The 14,746-nt window shown below is 36.8% G+C and overlaps 1 non-coding gene across 1 annotated transcript; it reads right to left on the bottom strand.

Annotated features, from left to right (window-relative positions):
- Positions 1 to 7,839: 7,839 nt before the first annotated feature.
- On the bottom strand, positions 7,840 to 7,946 carry LOC121230989 (small nucleolar RNA R71). Its single transcript, XR_005929059.1, has one exon. It is a non-coding gene; the product is annotated as a small nucleolar RNA R71 (small nucleolar RNA).
- Positions 7,947 to 14,746: the final 6,800 nt, after the last annotated feature.

The raw sequence follows: 14,746 nt of genomic DNA, 5'->3' as shown, positions 1-14,746 counted from the left end.
CAACACCCTCACCCGTATTGAACGTCAGAATAGGTTTACAGAGCATTACAGAACTTATAACACTTTTAAATACACATTTCACATATAATTCATCAATTCAAATACAATTTAATCACAACCAATCATAATGTCCTTGAAATGAGCTTACGAGGCCTTAAACATTCTTTAGAAGTGGTTCGAGACTAAACCGGTAACATACGAATTTTTTTGGAAACTTCCATACAGGGGTTACACGCTGGTGTGAACTGGTCATGTGCCTCACACGGCTTTAGACACACCCATGTCTCTAGTTGTGTGTAAACAGGGCATACATATTGACTTGGGTCACACGACCAACCACAAGCCCGTGTGTCTAGCCTGTGTGCCCTTCGAAGTGGTCACACACGCCCGTATGCTAGGCCGTGCAAAACCTGTAGGGTATACTGACTTATGCAACACGGCCAAGTCACACGCCCGTGTGCTGGCCTTGTGCCAATTTGAGGGTATACTAACTTGTACCACACGGCCGTGTGTGAGACCGTGTGGAGCATACTGACTTCATTTTAATTTCAACACCTGGGGACACATGGCCATGCAACATGACCGTGTGTCGTACACGGCTGAGACACGCACCCGTGTCTCTGCTCGTGTAGACAAAAATAGGCCATTTTGCCAACCCATTTTTCTAACACCCCTTACCTGTATCCGACGTCGGGATAGGGTTCGAGGCATTACCGAACTTAAACTCATTTCAAACATAAAAAACCGAGACAGGAATTTTTGTCCAAATTTAAAACATTTCATTTACAAGCGAAACGTCCTTATATAGGCCTACGAGGCCCAAAACGTACATTAGGAGTGGTTCGAAACTAAACTGAGAACTTTGGAAAATTTTGGGAAACTTAGAAAACTTTCATACTTTGGAGAGTCACACGCCCGTATGGGTAAGCCATATGGTCACACACGCCCGTATTGTAACACCCCTTACCTGTGTCTTAGGCCGGGACGAGGTACGAGGCATTACCGGTCTTTAACATATACTTTAACGCAACCCAAGCCTTACAAATTTCATCCAATCTTAAAAACATTCAAACATAAACACAATATCCCTTCTACGGCCCACATGGCCTTTAACATACTTTAAGGGTGGTTCGGGACTAAAATGAGAGCTTCTAAAAATTTTACGACACTTAAGAAAATTTTCCAAGTTGGGAGAGTCATACGTGTGGGTAGGCCGTGTGGTTTTCACACGCCCGTGTCCTCAACCCATGTAACCATATATTTATGAAGTCAGCATTAATTAAAGGTCACATGGCCAAGTCACACACCCGCGTGGCAAATTAAATTTTCACATTTAAGGTGCAGGCTTTACACAGCTTAGGCACACGCCCGTGTCTTGAGGCCGTGTCTTCCACACGGTTGAGACACATGACCGTGTATCTGCTCGTGTGTTTACTACCATGCATACTGACTTGTAAAACTAGGGTGGAGGGGACACACTGCCAAACAACATGCCTTTGGGGCTGACCGTATGTCTACCCGTGTGGACAACTTTGAGGCTATTTTCCAAGTCCTTTTGTCACCCTCACTATCACATGCACACTCACATATGTCAATGGTAATTATCATGGAATAAATGGGTTACTTAAACATCCATAGCTTTAATTCATGCATGACAATTACATGCCAAAGTATACATATTTAGGACTCCATAACTATTAGGTTCATTCAAAACATTACCTTACTTTAAACCATGCTATAACTCAACCGAGTGGCATCAATCATCCATCAAGCATAGATTCCATATTTTATCATTCGTTGTCATCAACCAACTCATCACACACCTTAAAGGTAATAACACATCTCATGCGTGCATCAATATTTAGGGTTACAACCCAATAATCAATATGAGCCATACTTCATGGCCATATACAAATGAATTTGTATACCAATATGAGCCATCACTTTGGCTAACAAATATGACACATATAACAAAATACTAAGTCCCCTATACATGCCATACTTAAATGTATTAAGCCAAATATACCCCAAAAGATTTGGTGATAACGTGTCTTGAGCTCCGACGTCCACAATGCCCGAGCTATCTTGGTGATGCTAAGAAAAAATGGAAAAGGGAGGTAAGCATAAAGCATAGTAAGTTGTATGTAACTAATAAACAACATAGATTATAAAATTTCATGAATTAAACATACTACTAATTACCACCACCTTAGCAATTTACACACAATGGACATAGTGAGCATTGACAATAAATGTTATTGAACTTCATTATTTCTCTTACTCTTTCTTACTCATGCTAAAATTTTCCATCATGAATCAAAATCCATACTCATGAGGTTTACGTACATACCTGTACTACTCAGAGCTTATTCATATTTCTCCATCTCTTAACCTTGATCTTGAATGGCCCGTTGAACCACTTAGAATACAGAAGGACGTTCGGGGGATTATCATACACCAAATAGGGAGCCAAAGCCATGTCCTAGACATGGTCTTACAAGGAACTACACATCGATGCCATATCCCAAATATGGTCTTATACGAAGTCTCGAATCGGTACCGACGCCATGTCCTAGACATGGTCTTATACGAGACCTCATATCGATGCCATGTCTCAAGCATGGTCTTATACGAAATCACTTATCGATGTCGAAGCCATATCCCTGATATGGTCATACACGAGATCTCATAAATCATGGTTTCATGATATCCAAATCGTAAGTATTCCTTAGGGTCACTCGGGATTTCCGAGATACAAAGCTATCATCAAATTGTTGTTGAATCATCTCAAGTCAAATTCCATAAACATTTCATACAACATCAAGCATTAAATACGTGATAATGACATTGTTGAATTACTTACAGCCAACTTACCTCGGCCCCAAAATATTGCTAACTTTACGTTTTAGTCCAAAACCTTGCTTTTTCCTCAGTTTAGGTCCGGACTCCATTTTTCTTGATCTATGATACCAAATTTAACTTGTTTAATAATCACATTGTTCAAATGACCACTAATTTATACTTTAGTAAAATTACATTTTTATCCTTAACTTTTCACTTATTTACAATTTAGTCCCTAGGCTCGTAAAATGAAATGCATGCATTTTTTTGTTATTCAAGCCTAGCTAAATTTTCTTTGTACTCATAACAACCCAAACTACTCATTAAAAATAGACATTTATCACTCAATTTACACCTTTTTCAATTTAGCCCTTTTTAGTTGTTTTAATGCAAAATTACTTAGTAAAAGATGTTAAACACACATCAAGCTCACATATTCCTTCATTATACATCAAAGAACATGCATGTCACACAGGGATAAATTTTTAAACATAAGTAAGGGTGGACATAGGTAAATCAAGCTACGAGATCTTTAAAAATGTAAAGATCATTAAAAACGGGCTAGGGAACACTTACTATTGAGCTTGAAAATGTCAAGAACCCTAGCTATGGAGAGCTCAAAAATTTCAACAGCCACATGAAGAAGATGAGCCAATTTTTGCTTTAGTTTTCCCTTTTTATTCTTTTCATTACTAATTGACCAAAATGCTCTTAAGGCCTTTCTGTCAATTTTTTTCTATGCATGTCTATTTTTGTCCAAAATTTTAAAAATTCATCAAATTGCTAATTAGGACCTTCTAATTTATAATCTAAACCAATTTCATGCTTGAAGCTTCTAGAACACAAGTTTTGCATTTTATTCAATTTGGTCCTTAAGGTTCAATTGGACATTTTATGCATAGAATTTCTCCATGAAATTTTCACACAAGCATGCATACCTATCATGGACCTCATAAAAATCATGAAACAATTATTTCTATCTTGGCTTTGTGGTCTCAAAACCACTATTCCGACTAGGCCCTAATTTGGGGTGTTACACGTATGGCTTGGGACACGTCTGTGTCCTTAGCCCGTGTAACTCCCTATTTATGACATCATCAACCAAATAAGGTCACACGCCCATGTGCTTAGGTCGTGTGGTGAATTAAATTCCAAAAATTAAGTGCAAACTTCACATGGCCTGGGCACACGCCCATGTCCTAAGGTCGTGTCCTTCACACGGCTGAGATACACGACCGAGATACACGGCCATGTCTTTGCCCATGTCTTTACTACTGGGCATTCTATTTTGCATAATTATGGTACAGGGGACACACGACCGGATCACACGCCCATGGGGCGGACCGTGTGTGACACGTGGCCAAGACACATGCCCGTGTATCTAACTGTGTGGACAATTTCTAGGCTATTTTCCATGCCAATTGCCACCTTAAACACTCATATACTTATACTTACTTCATGGCATGCAACATGGCATATTTGGCTACTCAAGCATTCACATTCATGGTTAAATTATGACTTGGTAATGTCAACATATTACCTATTTAAACTATCATGCTTTCATATGGCATTCCACACCAAATTAATATTTGTCTATCATTTTTACTAACCTACTTTCAAGTTACCCACTTGCATCCCCTTTATTGTCATACACATTAATCATATTTCATACACCAAACATACATGCCATCCATCATACTCATTAGCCATAAGTAACCATAACCAAATTAAAGCATAAGCACAATTGCATGCATGCACCAATAATTAGGGTTACAAACCAAATAATCAATATGAGCCACCACTCATGACCATATACAAAATAATCATAATACCTTCATGAGCCAACACATTTTGCTAATCAATATGACATGTAACAAAAAGACCAAGTCCCTATACTTGACATACTCAAAATGATGAGAGTAGATATACGAAATATTCAATTGATAGTGTGATTAAATCTCTGAAGTCTTCTGATCCCCGAGCTAGCTTGGTGAAACTATAAGAAATAGAAAGGAAAGGGGGTAAGCTTTGAAGCTTAGTAAGTTCACATGCAAATAAAATGCAACTTAAACAAGCATTAATCATACATTTAACATAATGAATATAACCTTGCATTTTATCAAATCTCTTAAACTTATTCTTCATATATATATACATGTTCTTACCACAAGTTCATCATATCTCATGTCATTCTCATGAGTTCGATGTACATATCTGTGCCACTTGCACATAATAACTTACTTTCTCGTCTTTGACGTATTCATCAAGAGTACTCATTGAACTTCCTTTATAACTACCCGTTGAACACTCGGAATACTATTGGGTACATCAGAATCTCACACCTAAGTGCCTTATATGTAGCCAATGCTACCTCGTATCACATATCACATGTTGCTCACTTTCGAGCTACTCACAGGTCTACTCACATAAGTTTTTAGGTATCCGTAACACATGATGGACTACCTAGCCATCGGTAGAATATATGAGACCACTACCTAGAACGCCAAAACATGTATCACATACATCATGAATTTAGACCACAACTCAATGAGTTCAAATGTCACATATATCATGAACTCAGACCACAACTCAATGAATTCAGATCACATAGTTCATAGTGACATGTCACTTGTACCCTAAACTATTCTTAAGGTTCAAATGGGATTCTTCGATTCCACATTTTTGTCAAACTTGCTCATAACGTCGATTTCAATACTCATAGCACCAATCACATTTTAAAGGGATAATCAAAGTATAATTCATGATAAAATTTAGGTAATAAACACATGATACAACATCATATCAAATATGTAAGTACTTACCATACATGCAATTTTAAAGCTTTTAAAGTATGGTATATGTGGCATTATTTGCAAATGAACTTACCTCGATAAAAAATGATAAAAACGAGCCTAATCCTTGTAAACCTTGTTTTTCCCCCGATTAAGACTCGAATCACATTTTTCTTGATCTATGATAAACCGTAATTTATACATATTTTTACCCCATGCTTAACGCATTTTATGGATGATTTTCCATTAGAATTGGTGAATTCGATGCCCCTAATGCCTTAATTTAATGTTTTATACTTAGAACAGCATAGGAGAGTGAAAGGAATGAGAAACGGGCCAAAAATGAAGAAATGGGCCAAAGTACAAAATCAACATGGCCTGGACTTCCTCACACGGTCGTGTCAATTTGGCAGGCTTGAGCACGGCCTAAAGTAATCGCGTACGGGGTGCCCCTGCCGAGCCCCAATTGAGTCCAATTTGGAAAAGGCTAATTTTGAGGGCTCTTAGGTATTTCAAAGCCTATAAATACATCCTAGAGGAGGAAGAAAAAGAGAGACACAGAATGGGGAGTAAGGAATTACTCCAAGGAAGCCAATTGATCCATCTAATAAGTCATATTCACCGTCAAGACTGAAGATCTCCCCTCAATTTTGCCTTTAAGAGTTTTGGGTTTTCTTTATGTTTTGTATTCTTTATTATTCTGAGATGTTTTCTTATGTAGTTATGAACTAAAACCCCTAAATACCTAAGGGGAATGAAACCTAAGACGAATCTTGTTATTATTTTCTACATTGTATGATAAATATTTAACTTGTTCTTAATTATGTGTTCTTAATTCTTGTTTTGATATCCCAGGATACTGATTCAAGATAAGCTCTTATTCAGAGGAGGAATAGACCCTATCTAAGAGTACATTTGTCATAATTAAGTGGAGTTGATTGCGCGCCTAGACATAGGGTGACAAGATTTTACCGGATTAGGGTGAAACCTAATTAGGGGATCCATAGATCAAGTTAATGCAACCCTAGGGTGCTAATTAGAGAAAGGTCTCAATTATTCAATCTAGGGATTAGACGTTATTAGTCTTGAATAGGGATAATAACATAACTTAGGGATCTCTACGGAACAAGGTAAATGAATAAATCGTTTGATTCGGAGCTAGAATAACAAGTACAGTCTAGGTGAATTTTTCCTTAGGTATTGTCTTAATTCAATCGATTTTCCCAAAAGCAATTCCCCAAATCCATTCTCTGTGAATTCTTAGTTTAGATAATTAGTGTCAAAACAAAAACATCTTTATTTTTAGGCTAGATAATAAGAAGACAGTCATTACTAGTACTTTTAGTTCCTTTGGGTTCGACAATCTGGTCTTGCTAAAACTATACTATTGTTCGATATGTACACTTGCCTACATCGCGATAATAGTTAGTTTCAAGAACGATTAATTATAAATATTTAAAACCTATCACGAAATCACGCAATCAAGTTTTTAGCGCCGTTGTCGGGGAGCTAAGATATTAGGAACGCTCAATTTTTATAACTTTAGCCATTTATTTTTCTTGCAATTTAATTTAATTTAATTATTATTACTTATTAATTTATTTTTTCCTTCTCTTGGCAGGTTTTTATAGTTTATGACTAGAAGAAACCCGTCAGGACCACTACTTTTTGACGAAGAAATCGATCGCACAATTCGCAGAAACCAAAGAGAAATAAGGCAAAACTTAAGATACACAGAGAATGGGCAAGAGGATGATACTCAACCCCCAACCGAAGAGATGGCTGAAAACCAAGACAATCAGCTACCTCCTGCAATTGCGATTAATCAAAATCCTGCTCCACGCACTATGTATGATTATGCTAAACCTTCTTTAACAGGAACTGAATCGAGCATAGTTAGACCTACTGTAGCTGCAAATACATTTGAATTGAAACCTAACAGTATTCAAATGATACAGCAACTTGTTCAGTTTGATGGTTTGCAATATGAGGATCCCAATGCTCATTTAGCCAACTTCTTAGAACTATGCGTTACATTTAAAATTAATGGTGTTTCTGATATGCCATTCGTCTTCGGTCATTCCCTTTTTTATTAAGGAACAAAGCTAAATAGTGGTTGAACTCGTTACCATGAGGTTCAATTACTACTTGGGAACAAATGACCGAAATATTTTTACTCAAATATTTTTCACCGACTAAAATGGCTAAATTACTTAATGATATCTCTTATTTTGTGCAGATGGATGTAGAAATACTCTACGATGCATGTAAGAGATACAAGGACCTTTTAAGAAGGTGCCCTCACCATGGGTTACTGCTTTGGCTACATGTTCAAACATTTCTTAATGGTCTGAATCCTTCGACTCGATAAATGGTTGACGCAGCTGCTGGTGGAACCATCAATAATAAAACACTTGAAGATGCTTATGAGTTTATAGAGGAGATGTCACTGAATAACTATCAGTGGCAAGATTAGTGGCAAGTCATGAGGACAAAGCCAACGAAAACAGTCAGCGTTTGTAATGTCGATTCGGTCACCATGCTCTCTAATCAGGTAGAACTATTGAATAAGAAAGTTAATGGTTTTCTTAGTTTTTCACAAGTTCACCCAGTAATACAGTGCAAAGCAAGTGGAGGTGGAACAAGCCATTTGGAATACCAACCCTATGGCCACAACATGGATAACGAGCAATTAAATTACATGGGTAATAATCCTCGACCTCAAAACAATCCATATAGTAACACTTACAATGCAGGTTGGAGGAACCACCCCAATTTCTCGTGGGGCGGTCAAGGAAATCAAAGACCACAACCACCTCCAGGCTACCAACAATCACCCTACCAACAGAAAAAGAAGCTGAACCTTGAAGAAATGCTCTCAAAGTTTATATCAGTGTTAGAAACCCATTTTCAGAACACCGAGATAGCACTTAAAAATCAACAAGCGTCGATCTAAGGGCTCGAAACTCAGATAGGCCAGCTATCCAAACTGATTTTAGAAAGAACGCTAGGAAGTTTAGCTAGTAACACCAAATCAAAAGAGCATGTGAAAGCAATTACACTAAAGAGTGGGAAAGTGTTAGCAGAAACTGAAAAGAAGCTAACACAAGAAGCCGTGGTAAGCGAAAGGGGGGAAGAAAAACCCGAATATAGTGACAAACCAATGCTGAAGGAATATAAACCACCAGTTCCATACCCAGCAAAATTGAAAAAAGACTGCATTGATGCACAATTCGGTAAGTTTCTTGAACTTTTTAAGATATTACATATCAACTTACCTTTTATTGAAGCCATCTCATAAATGCCTACATACGCAAAATTTTTGAAGGAGCTTCTAACAAATAAAAGGAAGTTCGAGGACGTATTTACAGTAGAGCTCAATGAGGAGTGTTTAGCCATACTTCAAAACAAACTGCCAACCAAACTTAAAGATCCATAAAGTTTTACTATTCCTTGCTTAATTGGTAGTCTGAATGTTGAACAAGCACTAGCTGATTTAGGCTCTAGCATTAATTTGATGCCATATAAAATGTTCAAACAACTTGGTCTTGGGGAACTTAAACCCACTAGGATGAGTATTCAATTAGCCGATAGATCTATTAAATATCCTAGGGGTATTATAGAAGACGTACTTGTGAAAGTAGATAAGTTCATATTTCCTATTGACTTTGTTGTGCTTGACATGGATGAAGATGTGGAAGTACCTTTAATTTTAGGGTGCCCATTTTTAGCTACTGCTAGGGCTGTAATCGATGTGGTTGACGGTAAATTGGTACTTAGAGTTGGTGACGAGGAGATTATCTTTAAAATTTATGATGCTATGAAGTTTTCTAGGGAACAGGATGACTCATGTTATTTTATTGACTATATTGATCATACTACTCAAGACTCTATTCAGGAAATTTTATAGAAGGACAAGACGGAACTGTATCTAGCTCAAGAAGAGGAGACAGATGATGAACCTAATGAGCATTCTTCAAGACGAGTAGAATATGAGGGAATTAAGATAAACGATGAACTTAAGCAAAAACCCTCTATTGAAGAGCCCCCTAAACTGGAACTTAAATAATTACAAAACCACTTGGAATACACATTCCTTAGAAATAATTCTAGATTACCAGTTATCATTGCTTCTAGCTTACAACCCAAGGAGAAAGAAGAATTAATCCAAGTATTAAAAGAACATAAAAAGGCCATAGCTTGGAAAATTTCTGACAATAAAGGAATCAGCCCTTCTTTTTACACCCACAAAATTTTAATGGAAGATGAATACAAACCGTGTGTGCAAGCTCAAAGACGACTGAACCCTAACATCAAAGAAGTTGTAAAAGCCAAGGTAATTAAACTTCTAGATACTGGGATTATTTATCCTATTTCTAACAGTTCTTTGGTAAGTCCAGTGTAGATTGTCCCTAGGAAACGCAGCATGACAGTTGTGACCAACGAGAAGAATGAATTAATCCCAACAAGGACAGTCACAAGATGGAGAGTTTGCATCAATTAAAGGAAACTGAATGATGCCACAAGAAAAGATCACTTCCCCTTGTCATTCATTGACCAAATGTTGGAAAGATTATCCAGGCACATGTACTACTGCTTTCTAGATGGACTCTCTGGTTACTTTTAAATCCCAATAGCTCCTAAATATCAAGAAAAGACAATATTCACATGCCCATATGGTACATTCGCTTATCGTAGAATGCCTTTTGGATTATGTAATGCTCTTGCCACTTTTCAGCGCTGTATGATGGCCATCTTCGATGAACTCGTAGAAGATATCATGAAAGTATTTATGTATGATTTCTCGGTATTCGGTAACTCTTTCATCTCCGCCTTAAAAATTTAAAACGAGTTTTAATAAGATGTGAGGAAACGAACCTTGTGCTTAACTGGGAAAAATGTCACTTCATGGTTCAAGAAGGTATTGTATTAGGGCATAAAATTTTTAGTACAGGGATTGAGGTAGACAAATCTAAAATAGAAACAATCGAAAAATTACCCCCTCCTAGTTCGGTTAAGGCTATTAGAAGCTTTTTAGGACATGCTAGTTTTTATAGAAGATTTACTAAGGATTTTTCTAAAATAGCTAAGCTTTGGACTAAATTGCTAGAAAAAGATATACCTTTTAATTTCAATCAGGAGTGCTTAGAAGCATTAAATACTCTAAAGGATAAATTAATTAATGCTCCAATTATAATTGCACCTGATTGGAATTTACCATTTGAATTAATGTGTGATGCGAGTGACTTTGCAGTAGGTGCAGTACTAGGACAGCAGAGAGACAAGCATTTTCAACCTATATATTATGCTAGCAAAACATTGATAGCGACACAAGAGAACTATACTACTACGGAAAAAGAGTTGCTAGCTGTGGTTTTTGCATTTGATAAATTTTGATCATATCTCATATTTTCTAAAGTTGTTGTTTACACTGACCATTCTGCCCTTCGCTACCTTTTAATTAAAACTGATGCAAAACCTCGACTCATTCGATGGATTCTCCTATTGTAGGAATTCGACTTGGAAATTCAGGATAAGAAAGGAGCAGAAAATCTCGCAGCCGATCATCTCTCTAGGCTTGAGAACTCCAAATACCAGGGAACTAGATGAAGTTAAAATAAATGATTAGTTCCTTGAAGAACAATTTTTCGCTATATCTAACTCCGAGGTATATTGGTTTGCAGACATCGCAAATTTTTTAGCCGCTAACATTATCCCAAAAGGGTTAACACACTAGCAAAAGAAGTGATTCTTTAATGATGTGAAAAACTACTTTTGGGACGACCCCTTTTTGTTTCGTAGATGTGTAGATCAAGTCATTAGAAGATCCGTTACAAGATCAGAAACATAAAAAATATTGGAACATTGCCACTCAGGGCCAATCGAAGAACACTATAGTGGAACTAAGACCGCACACAAAATACTTGAATTAGGTTTTTATTGGTCTTCGTTATTCAGAGACGCTAATAGGTATGTTACTTCATGTAAAAAAGGCCAACGGATAGGTAACATATCTAAATGTGATGAAATGCCTCAAAAATATATGCTTTCATGTGAAATATTTGACGTTTGGGGTATCAATTTCATGGGCCCATTCCCAAGTTCATTTGGGAATAAATACATCTTAGTAGCAGTTGATTACATGTCCAAATGGGTGGAAGCCCAAGCTCTACCTACTAATGATGCTAGAGTGGTAGTACGTTTCCTTAAGAAACTCTTCTCGAGACTCGAAACACCTAGACCAATTACCAGTGATAGGGGCACTCATTTTTGTAATACTCAATTTGAAAAAACCCTTAAGAAATACGGAGTTCATCATAGAACAGCCACCCCATACCATCCTCCAACTAATGGACAAGTTGAAGTAGCAAACCGATAAATCAAACGAATCCTTGAAAAAATAGTAGAATTAAACAGAAAAGATTGGGCAATGAAACTAGATGATGCCTTATGGGCTTACAGAACTGCTTTTAAGACCACTATAGGGACATCACCATATAGACTTATTTATGGAAAAAGTTATCATTTACCATTCGAACTAGAGCATAAAGCTTTCTAGGCTATTAAATTTTTAAACCTTGCAGGAAAAAAATAGGTTGATGCAGTTGAACGAGCTTGATGAGTGGCGAGCCAATGCATACAAAAATTCATGCCTATACAAGGAAGCAACAAAACAGTGCCATGACACTCGTTTAAAGCAACGAAAGCAATTTGAAGTTGGAGATCTTGTCTTACTATACAACTCAAGACTCAATTTGTTTCCTGGGAAACTTAAATCACGATGGTTAGGACCTTTCATAATTCAATATGTTCTTCCATATGGCACAATAGAGGTAAGTCACCCATCACACGGTACTTTCAAAGTAAATGGACATCGTCTCAAATTTTATAATGGTGAGAATTTTAAATACGATGGAGAGGAGTTACGACTCCACAAACTGCCCTGAATAAACCAACAAGGTAATAGTCGAGCTTAGACTATAAAGAAGAGCTTCTCGGGAGGCAACCCGAGTACTAACAGTTTTAAATTATTTGAATTTCAAGTTTTAAACATCTAGGTCACTAACAGAGTCTTTCGAAGCACAGGTTCCCAACTCCACACGGCCGATCACACGGTCGTGCTTAAGGTCGTGTGACCAATACGGACTGAAACACGGTCATGCGATACGGCCATGCAAAAATTGGGTAAAAGTTATCTTTCCCAACACGGGATGAGATGAGTGGCCACAGGCGTGCGACCTGCCCGTGGTCAAATCTGCCAAACGAACACGGGTGTTCAGCACGCTCGTGTCTAGCACCCGTGGACCACACTGTCAGAATGACACGGGCGTACGAAGACCTACACGACTGTGGAAAAAGTGAACCACGCCAGACACGACCGTGCGACACGATCATATAGCCACACGGTACTCGCGGGCGTGCTAGAAGGCCGTGTGACGACATCTCAATTTGAGACGAACACGGATGGGATAAGAGCCACATGGGCATGTGCACCGGCCGTGCCACTTGAAAAATTAGAATAATTCTCTTATTTTATTTTTCTTTTATTAACTTTTTAAGATTCATTTGTTTCCCTTTTAAACACGGCATATCTTTATAACTACTATCAGATTATTCCCTTCACTCTCCTTTTATCATTCAGAATCATGCTTACCATCAGATTTATTTCCGATACTCGATCTCGCCAATCCAAGAATATCATCAATTCTTAATACAAGAAGTTTCACCTCTCTCCTTATCTTATTTTTATATTCTAATATCTATCTTTTTACATTGAGGACAATGTACATCTTAAGTGTGGGGGTATTTATTTCATTATCAGAAAAATCGTTGAATAACTGCCTTGTTCTCTAGAAAAGCTCTCATATTATATTTAGGATAAATTTTGATTGATTTATGATTTTAATTGATATATCTTGAATTAAAACATAGGCATCTATGTATTGATTGTTTAAACCTTAAGACATTAGAGAATCAAGCATGATAAGTTAATTTTTAAGAATTTAAAATCTTAGGTTGTTTCCCCAAAGTTTAGGTATTACTTTGAGTTAGAATTCACACGTTTTAAACATAAAAAAATCCATAATTTTTGTGAGATTTTTGAGCCTTTTGAGCATCTATTAATTCTTTCATGCTCACTTTTATTATTGCTTTGAGTGCGGTAGTATTGAACTGTTTTTCTAGAACTTGCTTGATTATGCATGTCGAGACCACACCATTTGATTTGATATGTCAAAATGATTAAGCCACTTAGGATTAACCCACTCATGCCATGAAAAGCCTACCTCCACGATTAACCCCTAGTAAACCCCCTTGGGCTTAACAAGCCATTTCTTGTATTACCCTTAATATTAACCTTTAACCCATTATTGTTGAAATCCTTTAAATTAAATTGAGCCCCATTTTTTTGTCGAAATTTGAATTGAAATAGTTGCTTAGCTATGTTTTATTCTACTTTGTAATAACTTGTTCTTAAATAATAAAAAAATGTATACATATTAGTAGTAGTAATCTTCTGAGCTAAAGAAGTTAAATTCCATATTTTGAGAAAAGCTCTGTTGTACGCAATTAATAACTAGCTATTTTTCTAGTTAGGTAATTTTTCAACTCAATCTCGATTCTAACCCTCTCTTTCAGATTGTGACCACACCCCCTAACCAAGCCTCATTACGACCCTCTAAAGACCTTTTGATTGATGTATCATCTTAAATTATAGTGGTGGAGATTTGATTTACATGCAAGCCTATGGTAATGACTTTTCATTATTGACTATTGAGTGCTTCATTTATTGTCCTTAAACTCCTCGAGTGATTTGAGTGAATCTTTAGCAAGGATGTGAAACTTTGTGATATTCTAAAGCAAAGGTAATTACTTAGATAAGGGCAGACACCTATGTTTGCATGATTAAATACTCAACTTGGAATGTTTGAAACTTTTATGTTCTTTTAGTTGAATTCTCAATGTATGATTACCTATGGATTATTTTGAGATATTATCGATAGGAATTATAAGTTGAGAAGAATTTATTTTGATTATGAGTTGAGAATTTTGCTTGAGGACAAGCAAATGCTTAAGTGTGGGGGTATTTGATAAACCGTAATTTATACATATTT

This window comes from Gossypium hirsutum, chromosome A06 (genome assembly GCF_007990345.1).
Source record: "Gossypium hirsutum isolate 1008001.06 chromosome A06, Gossypium_hirsutum_v2.1, whole genome shotgun sequence".
Taxonomy (NCBI): domain Eukaryota; kingdom Viridiplantae; phylum Streptophyta; class Magnoliopsida; order Malvales; family Malvaceae; genus Gossypium; species Gossypium hirsutum.
Note: the sequence above shows the minus strand (reverse complement) of the source record. Positions and strands in the feature narration are given on the sequence as shown.